The 13,466-nt window shown below is 42.3% G+C and overlaps 1 protein-coding gene across 4 annotated transcripts in view; it reads right to left on the bottom strand.

Annotated features, from left to right (window-relative positions):
* LOC139375953 (SPRY domain-containing SOCS box protein 4-like) overlaps window positions 1–13,466 on the bottom strand; it is a 131,322-nt gene that overhangs the window by 91,166 nt on the left and 26,690 nt on the right. For all 4 annotated transcript variants that reach the window (XM_071117934.1, XM_071117932.1, XM_071117935.1 and 1 more), the window contains exon 2: window positions 8,889–8,977. The gene's annotated coding sequence lies outside the window, so the exon portion shown is untranslated. The remainder of the gene's footprint in view (window positions 1–8,888; window positions 8,978–13,466) is intronic.

Genomic DNA, 13,466 nt, shown 5'->3' with positions numbered 1-13,466 from the left:
CTTCTGTGTGATGTTTTGTTCAGGTTCATCAAAGAAAACAGTTGTTCACACAGGTATGTGCTGCCAAACATAGACAACGTTTGAGCAGCCTGGATGCGCAGCTGGGGCATTGTGCCGGGGAGGAAACGGGCGAACTCCGCAGCACCCACTGCCGCATATTTTGCCCTCAGTGCATCATTGCATTGGAGGTCAATCAACTCCATTTGGAGGTTTGGTGGTGAGCTTTCCACGTCAACAGCAAATGGGTTACCGAGCAGTTCCAACCTGCTTTTTTGTGCTTCAAAGTCAGCAAATCGGCGTCGAAAGTCAGCGGCAAGCATACCTATTTTATCAGCCAACTGTGTGCTCGGGAACGCACTGGTAGAGAGCTTCTCTTTCATGGTCTGGCAGCTGGGAAAGTGGCTCAAATTTTCTTTCCGCATCTGCGTCTCCCACAGAGTCAGTTTGGTTTTAAATGCCTTCACTGTACTGTACATATCAGAGATGACACGATCCCGACCCTGCAGCTGCAAGTTTATTGCATTCAGATGACTCGTAATGTCACACAGAAAAGCCATTTCACACAGAAACATTTCGTCTCGGAGTTGTGTTGTGTCTTTCCCTTTGCTGTCCAAGAACAGACAAATCTCCTCACGAAGCTCGAAACATCTTTGAAGCACCTTTCCCTGGCTTAGCCATCGCACCTCTGTGTGATAAGGCAAATCACCATGCTCCGTTTCTAACTCCGTCAGAAATGCCTTGAACTGGCGGTGATTCAAACCTTTGGCTCTGATAAAGTTAACTGTGCGCGTGATGATGCTCATTACATGCTCCATTTTCAAGGCTTTACCGCACAACGCTTCCTGGTGTATGATACAATGATAAGCTGTCAGCTCACCTGTCGCGTTTTCCTCTTGCATCTTTTCCCGTATCTTCGCCACCAGTCCGCTCCTGTGTCCACACATCGCAGGTGCTCCGTCGGTTGTCAAACCCACGAGTTTTTCCCAAGGCAGCTCCATCTCATTTACACATCTTGACACCTCTTCATACAAATCATGCCCCGTAGTTGTGCCATGCATAGGACGTAAAGCCAAAAACTCCTCTGTCACGCTTAGGTTGGAGTCCACTCCGCGGATGAAAATTGACAACTGGGCAATGTCAGAAATGTCGGTGCTCTCATCCACAGCCAAGGAATATGCAATAAAATCTTTTCCCTTTTTCACAAGCTGCTCTTTTAGATTGATGGACAACTGGTCTACTCTCTCGGCAATGGTGTTTCTGCTCAGACTCACATTTAAAAAGAGTTGCCTTTTTTCTGGGCAAACTTCGTCACAAACTTTAATCATGCAGTTTTTGATGAAATCCCCCTCCGTAAATGGCCGGGCTGATTTAGCGATCTCTTCTGCCAAAATAAAACTGGCCTTGACAGTTGCGTCCGCGTGTGTGTCCGCGTGTTTCGTTTCATAATGTCGTCTCAGATTATACTCTTTCAGTACCGCCACACTTTCTCCACACAGAAGACACACAGGTTTTCCAGCTACCTTCGTGAACATATACTCCGACTCCCACCTTGTTTGAAACCCCCGGTTCTCAGTATCCACCTTCCGTTTTGCCATTTTTGATGGGTATCTGAAAGTTAATTTTACTGTGATGCTGACGACTGCTGTGCCAATAAATATTGAAATGAAGCAGCCTACTGCTCGGTGCGTCACCTTTGCATTGTGGGAAATGTAGTATTGGTGCGTGTAAAAGATCTGCGGGCTGCCGGCTTGCTGCGGGCCGGTTCTAATAATAAATCAAGATCATCCCAGGGGCCGTAAAAAACCTTCTTGCGGGCCGGATGTGGCCCGCGGGCCTTGACTCTGACATATGTGGGCTAGAGGAAGATGGAGAGAAAGAACTAAACCTTGGTACTTGAGCCCTACGGGTTAGGCTAGAGGAAGATGGAGAGAAAGAACTAAACCTTGGTACTTGAGCCCTACGGGTTAGGCTAGAGGAAGATGGAGAGAAAGAACTAAACCTTGGTACTTGAGCCCTACGGGTTAGGCTAGAGGAAGATGGAGAGAAAGCGGGGGAAGGGGGGGCAGTGGAGAAAAGAGCTATGCTCATTTGGCAGTCGTCAAAGTGACCGTGGACGGATGGCAAACAAACAAAAAAAGGAAAGGATCAGTTTGCAGAAGGGGAAGGGGAGGAGAGGGGGAGGAGAGGGGGAGGAGTAGCAGATATCCACTGCTTTTCTGCTGAACAGTCAGACCTCATTCCACACGTGTGGACATAAATAATAGCCAGAATTGACATGGGGGTGGGGGGGGAGGGTGGAACAACTTTGGACACGAAACAGTCCAACTCCACCTCTTTCTCAATTTTCAAACAGAAATAGGGTGTGTCTTTGGTGGTTCATCGATGTGTTCTTCGAATTAGCTAGTTTGTTAGGTAAGCGAGCCAGCCACTTGCTAAGCGAGCCACTTGCTAACTCCTCCAGTACGTGTTCATGCCATTTCACCAGATTTGTTTTTGGATGGAAGATGTAGAAATTGTTAAGAAATGACACATCTGTAACCAAATATCTTATTCATCCATTTGTTTTTAAGAATTAAATGACGATGTATTGATCAGTTAGTGTTTAAACAGGTGGATTTCTGGTAAGGATAAAATATTTATGCTCATTCTCACAATTGTGACACACAAATGGGTGTTGTAAAGTTTTCCACTACACATACAATTGAAAAACTGATTATAAGTTATCAAATTAGAGTGCTTGAACCTCAATCTCCATGGCACCCACACGGACCTGCAACCTTCATTCTGGCTTAGAAGTTACAACCTCCTACACACACTACCTGGGGGGGGGGGGGGGGGGGGGGCTTTATTTCCTAACTCCTAACTAACTATTTTCTCAGCAAACTTTTCTTTTCACATTTAGCAGCTGACATTCTCTCGTGAGTGAGTCAATTATTTTTCACTGAGATTGAATCCTTTTAAACATTGCTGGGCAGAGGACAGCAGGTGACTTTTTCTCTGACTATCTTAAACTGACAGATTTATATTGGGATATTTGTATTATGCTAATTAGATTTCCGCGGGTGTGTGGACATTGACTCTCGGGGGTTAAAGTCGTTACTTTTGCATACGGTTTAACCGCAAGTTAAAGACGACACAAGACGCTATTTACCTCAATTTCTTTTAATTAATATTCTTATTTTACTTACACAAAAAACATATGTGGTATATTGGTTAATAAAACAATGTGTGATCGGAGTCTTATAACCACAATATTACTGATGAGATGATTTCCACCTTCCCCTTTAAGGGTGGTAGATTACCGTAGTAGCGCGACTAGTCATTTGTGTGCCTGTGAGATTGAGTCTGACTAGACGTCTTCTCTTCCCTAGCATTAGAAACTCCCTAGCTGTAGAAACTCCCTAGCAGTAGAAACTCAAAACATAGAAAAACAACCTAGCTTGTGAACAAAACAATGTAAATAGCCAAGAAACACAAGGACAAAGTCTCACTTCAGTAGACCTTCGTTTCAAGTACACTACCAGTCAAAACTTGACACCTATTCATTCAAGGGTTTTACATTTATTTTAACATTGTCTACATTGTAGAGTAATAGTGAAGACATCAAAACTATGAACTTACATATTTGTCCATTTCTCTTGACAGTTTTGCACACTTTTGGCATTCTCTCAACCAGCTTCATGAGACAGTCACCAGGAAGGCTTAATTTGTGGAATTTCTTTCCTTAATGCTTTTGAGCCAACCAGTTGTGTTGTGACAAGGTAGGGGAGGTATACAGAAGAGCCCTATTTGGTAAAAAAACAAGTCCATTCAAAGGCAACAACAGCTCAAATAAGCAAATAGAAACGACAGTCCATTATTACTCTAAGACATGAAGGTCAGTCAATGCCGAAAATGTCAAGAAGTTTCTTCAAGTGCAGTCGCAAAAACCATCAAGAGCTATGATGAAACTGGGTCTCATGAGGAACGCCACAGGAAAGGAAGACCCAGAGTAACCTCTGCTGCAGAGGACAAGTTCATTAGAGTTAACTGCACCTCAGATTGCAGCCCAAATAAATGCTTCACAGAGTTTAAGTAACAGATACAGCTCACCATCAACTGTTCAGAGGAGACTGTAAATCAGGCCTTCATGGTCGAATTACTGCAAAGAAACCACTACTAATAGGACACCAATAAAGAGAGACTTGCCTGGGCCAAGAAACACGAGCAATGGACATTAGACTGGTGGAAAAAATAGGGAAAAGGAAATATCCCATTTATATAAGTATTCAGACCGTTTACTCAGTACTTTCTTGAAGCACCTTTGGCACAGACTACAGCCTTGAGTCTTCTTGTGTGTGTGACGCTACAAGCTTGGCGCACCTGTATTTGGGGAGTTTCTCCCATTCTTCTCTGCAGATCCTCTCAAGCTCTGTCAGGTTAGATAGTGAGAGTTGCTGTACAGATATTTTCAGGTCTCTCCAGAGATGTTCGATCGGGTTCAAGTCCAGGCTCTGGTTGGGCCACTCAAGGACATTCTGGGACATGTCCCAAAGCCACTCCTGCATTGTCTTGGCTGTGTGCTTAGGGTTGCTGTCCTGTTGGAAGGTGAACCTTCGCCACAGTCTGAGGTCCTGATCGCTCTGGAAAAGGCTTTCATCAACGATCTCTCTATACTTGGCTCCGTTCATCTTTCCCTCGATCCTGACTAGTCTCCCAGTATCTGCTGCTGAAAAACATGCTGCCACCACCATGCTTCATCGTAGGGATGGTGCCAGGTTTCATCCAGATGTGATGCTAGAGCATTCAGGCCAAAGAGTTCAATCTTGGTTTCATCAGACCAGAGAATCTGTTTCCCATGGTCTGAGAGACTTTAGGTGCCTTTCGGCAAACTTCAAACGGGCTGTCATGTGCCTTTTACCGAAGAGTGGCTTCCGCCTGGCCACTAACATAAAGGCCTGATTGGCGGAGTGCTGCAAAGATGGTTGTCCTTCTGGAAAGTTCTCCCATCTCCACAAAGTAACTCCGGAGCTCTGTCAGAGTGACCATCGGGTTCTTGGTCACGTCCCTGTCCAAGGCCCTTCTCACCCCCCCTCCCCTCCCTCCCCTGAGTTTGGCCGGGCGGCCAGCTCTAGGAAGAGTCTTGGTGGTTCTAAACTTCTTCCATTTAAGAATGATGGAGGCCACTGGGTTCTTGGGGACCTTCAATGCTGCAGAAATGTTTTGGTACCCTTCCCCAGATCTGTGCCTTGACAACATTCCTGTCTCAGAGCTCTACGGACAATTCCTTCGACCTCGTGGCTTGGTTTTAACTGTGACATGCACTGTGTCATGACTGTCCTGATACAGGAGACCACAACCATACAGATTATTTCTCAACCCCAACAGAGGAGGAGAGATCTAGGGGTCTGAAGATGTGGGTTTTTTTATGACCTCTCACCCCCCTGGTAAATCTCAGGCCACAGACAAATTCCTTTGTCCTGTTACTATGGAGAACCAGCCTCAGAACATTAAACATGAAATAAAGCGACTTTGGAACAATGGTTTCCGTCAGCCACAATGGTGGTCATGACGATAGATGGAATATGAAAATGTATGCCATTTTCGTTTTGTTATTAAAGGTTAATAGATGACGTTATTACGAAAACATTGTAACGTGAAGAGTTTTCCTAGTATATGTTTGATGTTTATACATTGTATGTTGTATGGAAAATATCCATATCAAAGAGAATGTTTTGGGAAAGATGAAATGTGAAGTTAGTTGTCTAAAATTGGATTTGAGTAAAATCTAGACCTTGCCCTCATAACTTGGTACGCCCAGAGAATTGCCCTAAAGGCGGTTACGCCCACTTCTGACCCAAGGGTATAAAACCTGTGAGGGAAGAATTTACAGGGAAGACTACGTGACCCAAGCTGCAGCCAAGGTCTAAAAAGTCAACAAACCCAAAACGCAATGCAAGTTTGAAGACAAAGAAATCTTTTTCTACCCAAGCTACGGATGAGTAGCTGTGTCTAAGCGGGTGAATTCAAGTCGAACCACCTAGCCTCCACTCCCCATCGAATCGTGGTATTGACACTGTTTCATTCCAACGCTGTGAGCTCTGAGCTACAGAGCTGTCCGTCCTCAGAAGACCCCTTCCAGAGCAAGGGTGAGGAAACTCCTAAGCCAAAAGGACACTGATATCGGGAGGACGATCAGAGAGGTGCGCCGGAGAAGTGCGTCATCGAGCAGCTGAACAGTCCCTTGAACGGTCCACGCGGAGAATCCACAGAGAACTTCCCCACGTAATTACATCATTATATTCTGACCCATAAGAGCCGCAGTTTGGGGCAAGGCTAGGGTTACACTAGCATAGCTGACAAATTCACCCAAATGTATATTTCTCTCGTGTATTTTCTCTTTTTCCTCTCTCTTTGAAATCCCCATTTTGGGTAACACGCGCCATAGTGTGTTGGCCCGTTATACTAAGTTCTAATCAATAGCCTATAATGTGTTTTGTCTATGTGTATCTTTTATCATCATTTTAGCTTTTTAGTAAATAAATATTCAACTAAGATTGGTGTGGTAGGAACTCATTGGTGAGACCCGGGTCCGTGCAGATTCACGGGCTATACGACGTTCAGAACCAGATTGTAGAGGTAACTGGTTAATTAGCGGCTGTTGTAAAATCAATATTCTGATATTCTTTGAGTTAATTTGGGAAATGGAAACTCAATAAAAACAAGTTTTCCCATGGTGCCCCAGGTTAATGAGTTAATAATTGCTTGATTCAGTTAATCACGCAATTAGAAACTTTTAATCATTCGATGAACAACAGTTGTCACATTAACTAATACAACGTGACGACAACTGTCAACTGTGGGACCTTTTATTGACAGTTGTGTGCCTTTCCAAATCATGTCCAATCAATTGAATTTACCACAGGTGGACTCCAATCAAGTTGTAGAAACATCAAGGATGATCAATGGAAACAGGATGCACCCGAACTCAATTTCAAGTATCAAAGTAGCAAAGGTCTGAATACTTAAGTAAATAAGGTTTCTGTTTTTTATGTTTAAAACATTTAATACAATTTCTAAAAACCTATTTTCACTGTGTCATTATGGGGTATTGTGTGTAGATTGATGAGGAATATTTTTTTAATCAATTTTTTAATAAGTCTGCATCGTAACATTTGGAAAAAGTCAAGGGGTCTGAATACTTTCCGAAGGCACTGTGTATATATAGTGCAATTGGAAATTATTTAGACCCCTTGACTTTGAGATTTTGTTACGTAGATTATTCTAAAATTGATTAAATTGTTTTTCCCCCTTCATCAATCTACACACAAAACACCCCATAATGACGAGCCAGAAACAGTTTAGAAATATTTGCAAATCGATTTAACAAAAAAAATGAAATATGATGATATACTGTGTGTGTGACATCAGTTTGTTTTCAGGTGAATATGATTGGTCGTTGAGTGACCGACTGAAAGGGAACTCCTTGTTCCAGTTTTAATTGTTGAATGTCTACCGGGCAAGAGTTGTTCCTTGCAATTCCTTGATAAATTCAATCAATTAAGTCTAATTTACAAAGTGCTTTTTTACAGATGTGTTTGTGGCACATCAATGTTTACAAGCTTGTGTGTATCGACAAACGCATCTGTAAAAGACCTTAAGCAAATACGATTTAATTGAGTCAATGAGGAAAATCTTCTTTGGTTTTGAAATCTGTTTTAACAAACACTGGTTCCGAGAAGGCAGCACACATACAGACAATACCAAGCCACTACTACAGCAGCCACTGCAAACAGACTACATATACAAGCACAATAGGGAGTGACAATATTATTGGGTACGGTAGCATAGTGGTTAGAGCGCTAGGCCAGTAACCGAAAGGTTGCTGGATCGAATCCCTGAGTTGACAAGGTAAAAATCTGTCGTTCTGCCCACTGGATGTCGATTACGGCAGCCTCCCGAACCTCTCTGATTCAGAGTTGTTGGGTTAATGTTAAATGCATACAGTTGTACCCCCTTTACCTAATATGTTGAGTCATCAAAGTAATCCTATCTATTCTACAGTATACGTATCTATCTGTAAAGTGAGTGTCTATGAGAGTGACTATCTGTGTGGATGTTTGCTGCCAAGGGAGAACAGGGCAGGTAACTCAAGTCCAAAGCCTGGGATGGTGGTGAATGAATGAGAGAGAGAGAGAGAAGGGAGTGAGAGAGGAAGAATGGCAGGGGACAGCATTGCTGCCTAGCCTCTCTGAAATATTCAGGGCAGAGTCACTGGACAGGGGCACGGTGCTATCAGGTTTCACCCTACATTCACCAGGTTTAGGAGGCTTACAGTGAGCAGGCACTGTGGCACTGTGTGTGTTTTATCCACTCAAGTGTGTGCCCACTAAGCACTGTCCCAGTTACATTATTTACTTGGTTTATCGGGGTCAATGCAAATAATCAATGGGCAGCTGACAACACCATACCAGTGGAGAGCTTGTGTCATACATGCTGCTATTGACCTAGTTTCACTGTGTGTGCATTTCTATATAAGCCAACGTATTGAAAGAGAAGACTATTGAAACCCTTAGGGATCAATGAAATAATCTAAAGGGCTGTTTACACTACTGATCAGGACTGAGGCGAGCCATACTGTACTGAGCTGAGCCATACTGTACTGAGCTGGCATGATTATGATTATAAATGTTAAATAAAAATAAAAAAAATGTAAAAGTGTGAAAAGGTTGAGGACTGGAGGTGCCTACCCCTGAAATAGGTCATTGGAGTAGTCTGCTATACACTTACAATAATCACCAATTAGTTACAGTCGCCCAAACCATGGGACAGCAACATTCACATACTAACAATACACTTCCGAATCAATTGGTCAGGCAAGAATCAAACAAGATAGAGGAATGTGTTACCTGTTGGTTCTTAGGAAAGCCACATCTACAGTCTGAAGGTGAGACTCAGGGTTCAAAGTTGAAAGAGCAATCCAATGTGTGGTGTGAGTCTGCAACAGAAACAAGAGAGGGATAGAGTTAACAAGGAAAATACACAGAAAAAAAAACACAGGAAATATTTAAGCAATAAGGCACGAGGGGTTGTGGTATACACTACCAGTCAAAAGTTTAATCTCTCTAGGGTATGTTAGGTCAGTACCTAGTCCCAGAAAAACACAGCAATTTTTCAAGCCAAAGAGAGGAGTAACAAAAAGCAGAAAGAGATCAAATTAATCACTAACCTTTGATGATCTTCATCAGATGACACTCATAGGACTTCATGTTACACAATACATGTATGTTTTGTTCGCTAAAGTTCATATTTATATCCAAAAAATCTCAGTTTACATTGGCGCGATGAGGAGACGGCCTAGAGAGGAGGCGAGGGCTCTCGGAGTGTGGTGTCAGAAAAATAACCTCACACGATGTCAACAAAACAAAGGAGATGATCGTGGACTTCAGGAAACAGCAGAGGGAGCAGCCTCCTATCCACATAGACGGGACAGTAGTGGAGAAGATGGAAAGTTGCTCGGCGTACACACGGACAAACGGAAATGGTCCACCCACACAGACAGGGTGGTGAAGAAGGCGCAACAGAGCCTCTTCAACCTCAGGAGGCTGAAGAAATTTGGCTTGTCACCAAAAACACTCAAACTTTTACAGATGCACAATCGAGAGCATCCTGTCGGGCTGTATCACCGCCTGGTACGGCAACAGCTCCGCCCACAACCATAAGGCTCTCCAGAGGGCAGTGAGGTGTGCACAACGCATATCACTGGGGGAAAACTACCTGCCCTCCAGGACACCTACACCACCCGATGTCACAGGAAAGTCAAAAAGATCATCAAGGACAACAACCACCCAAGCCACTGCCTGTTCACCCCGCTATCATCCAGAAGGCGAGGTCAGTACAGGTGCATCAAAGCTGGGACCAAGAGACTGTTAAATAGCCATCACTAACATTGAGTAGCTGCTGCCAACAGACTCAAATCTCTAGCCACTTTAATAATAAAAAATTGGATGCAATAATGTATCACTAGTCACTTTTAAACGATGCCACTTTATATAATGTTTACATACCCTACATTACTCATCTCATATGTATATACTGTAATCTATACCATCTACTGCATCTTGCCTATGCCGTTCGGCCATCGCTCATCCATATATTTATATGTACATATTCATATTCATTCCTTTACACTTGTGTGTATAAGGTAGTTGTAGTGAAATTGTTCGATTACTTGTTAGATATTACTGCACAGTTGGAACTGGAAGCACAAGCATTTCGCTACACTCGCATTAACATCCGCTAACCATGTGTATGTGACAAATAAAATTTGACTTGATGTCCAAGACAGAATCAGGTCCCATTCAATAGAAGCAATTTTTCAGATTATGTATCCATTGATTCGACTGTTGTGTGCCCAACGTATTGGGAGAAAGGTGTGGTTTTGGGTTATGGTTTGGGATGTGGAATACATAAAACAATGTCATCCAGATATGAATGTGGGCACCAATCCCAGTGCCTGACAGATGGTTCAGTCCCAGAGGCTGACAGAGGTCGTTGGCTGAAGTGCATGTGAATTGGGCCCAGAGCAAGTGGACAGTAAAGAATCACGAGGAGAGAAATTCATGGGCACTAAAATATTAATGACTTAATCTTGCTCAAAATTTGTGAGGCGGTGGCTTGTCTACATTAGGGAGAATAAACACTGGCCTGAGACAGGATGCTGTTCAATTAGATTCTCAATAGATAACTTCACAGGTAGAAGACGTGTATGTGTGTGATGTTTGGCAAATATGGAACGGTAGGTTAATCTCATTCGCATACATAAACACAGATGTTTTTGTAAAGTGTCTTTTCATAAGAGTTTCCACATAAACACAGATCTGTCTGTCAAGGAGGCTTTTCAGATGGGGGCTCTTTGCACCACACACACACACACACACACACACACACACACACACACACGAGAGAGAGAGAAAACGCTGACAAAACTCAGAACTTTGCTGTGCAGGCCAGGCCTAGGTAAAGCCCTGGAGGACAGACAGGAGCTTTGTACCAGCAGGGCTGCTCTCTACCACAGGCTGGATGGCTGGCTGGCTTACTTACGTTTTTTCCATTTCCTCAAGACTGAGTTGGGCTGGGGAGCTAAGTAAACAACTTTAACCTGGGAATGGGGGAAAGGAGGAGTTCTCTCACACACACAGATCGATAACTATTAGAAAACGCTAATTTGCTAGAAACCGCTAACTTCCTAGAAACAAAACATTCATATGATGACTATCTCTGAAACTCACTTAGATAATACCTTTGATGTTACAATGGTAGCAATACACGGTTACACCATTTACAAATGAGATAGGAATGTCAATGGCTGTGGTGTTGCTGTTTATATTCAGTTATATTTCTGTAAAGCATAGAGAGGATCTCATGTCAAATGCTGTTGAAGTAATATGGCTACAGGATCACCTACCTAACCTAAAGCCTATTGTTTTGGGAAATTTCTATAGGACCACCAAGTTCTAACAGTCAGTATCTGGATAACGTCTGTGAAATACTTGATAATGTATGTGATATCAACAGAGGTATATTTTCTGGGCAACCAAAATATTGACTGGCTTTCATCAAGCTGTCCACTCAAGAAAAAGCTTCAAAGTGTAACCAGTGCCTGCAACCTGGTTCAGGTTATCAGTGAATCAAATCAGGGTATTAACAAACAGCACAGGTATGAAGTCATCCACATATATTCATCACATCTTTACTAATGCTGCAAAAATCTGCTCTAAAGCAGTATCCACATCCATCAGACTTAGTGATCAAAATATAGTATCCATATATAGGAAAACCAACATTCAGCATTTATGAAATTGCTTATTCCAGTTTCTAATAAGCACGCACTCATTAAGACAATACCTGTACAAACTATTAAATCCCTGTGGATTGATGTCGAATTGAAAAATTGTATGGTTGAGAGGGATGAGGCAAAAGGAATGGCAAATAAGTCTGGCTGCACAGCTGATTGGTAGACATATATTGTCTATTAACAATGAAAAGTCACCTGGGTGTGACAACATGGGTGGAAAATGACTGAGAATGATGGCGAACTATTGTCATCCCTAATTTCCATCTCTTCAATATAAGCCTACAAGAAAGCATGTGCTCGCAGGCCTGGAGGGAAGCAAAATTCATTCCGTTACCCAAGAATAGCAAAGCACCCTTCACTGACTCAAACAGCCGACTTATCAGTTACCATTACCAACCCTTGGTAAATATTTGTTTGACCAGATTAGAGGTCGACCGATTAATCGGAATGTCTGATTAATTAGGGCCGATTTCAAGTTATAACAATCAGAAATCTGTATTTTTGGACACCAATTTGGCCAATTAATTTGTTAATGCCTTTATTGACTTTATTTAACTAGGCAAGTCAGTTAAGAACACATTCTTATTTTCAATGACTGCCTAGGAACAACTGCCTTGTTCACGGGCAGAACGACACATTTTTACCTTATCAGCTCGGGGATTCAATCTAGCAAACCTTACAGTTAAACTAGTACAACACTCTAACCACCTGCCTCTCATTGCACTCCACGAGGAGCCTGCCTGTTACACGAATGCAGTAAGCCAAGGTAAGTTGCTAGCTAGCATTAAACTTCTTAAAAAAACAAAAAAAACAATTAATCATAATCACTAGTTAACTACACATGGTTGATGATATTACTAGTTTATCTAGCATGTCCTACGTAGCATATAATAGATGCGGTGCGTATTCGCGAAAAAGGACTGTCCTTGCTCCAATGTGTACCTAACCATAAATACCACTGCCTTTCTTAAAATCAATAGACAGAAGTATATATTTTTAAACCTGCATATTTAGCTAAAAGAAATCCAGGTTAGCAGGTAATATTAACCAGGTGAAATTGTGTCAGTTCTCTTGTGTTCATTGCACGCAGAGTCAGGGTATATGCAACAGTCTAATTTGCCAGAATTTTACATAATTATGACATAACATTGAAGGTTGTGCAATGTAACAGGAATATTTAGACTTAGGGACGCCACCCGTTAGATAAAATACGGAACGGTTCCGTATTTCACTGAAAGAATAAACATCTTGTTTTCGAGATGATAGTTTCCGGATTTGACCATATTAATTAATTAATTAATTAATTAATTAATTAATTAATTAATTAATTAATTAATTAATGCTCGTATTTCTGTGTGTTATTATGTTATAATTAAGTCTATGATTTGATAGAGCAGTCTGACTGAGCGATGGTAGGCACCAGCAGGCTCGTAAGCATTCATTCAAACAGCACTTTCGTGCATTTTGTCAGCAGCTCTTTGCTGTGCTTCAAGCATTGCGCTGTTTATGACTTCAAGCCCATCAACTCCCGAGATTAGGCTGGTGTAACTGATGTGAAATGGCTAGCTAGTTAGCGTTTCAAACGTCACTCGCTCTGAGACTTGGAGTAGTTATTCCCCTTGCTCTGCAT

Source organism: Oncorhynchus clarkii, chromosome 20 (assembly GCF_045791955.1).
Source record: "Oncorhynchus clarkii lewisi isolate Uvic-CL-2024 chromosome 20, UVic_Ocla_1.0, whole genome shotgun sequence".
Lineage (NCBI taxonomy): Eukaryota > Metazoa > Chordata > Actinopteri > Salmoniformes > Salmonidae > Oncorhynchus > Oncorhynchus clarkii.
This window is presented reverse-complemented; position numbering and strand designations above follow the sequence as displayed.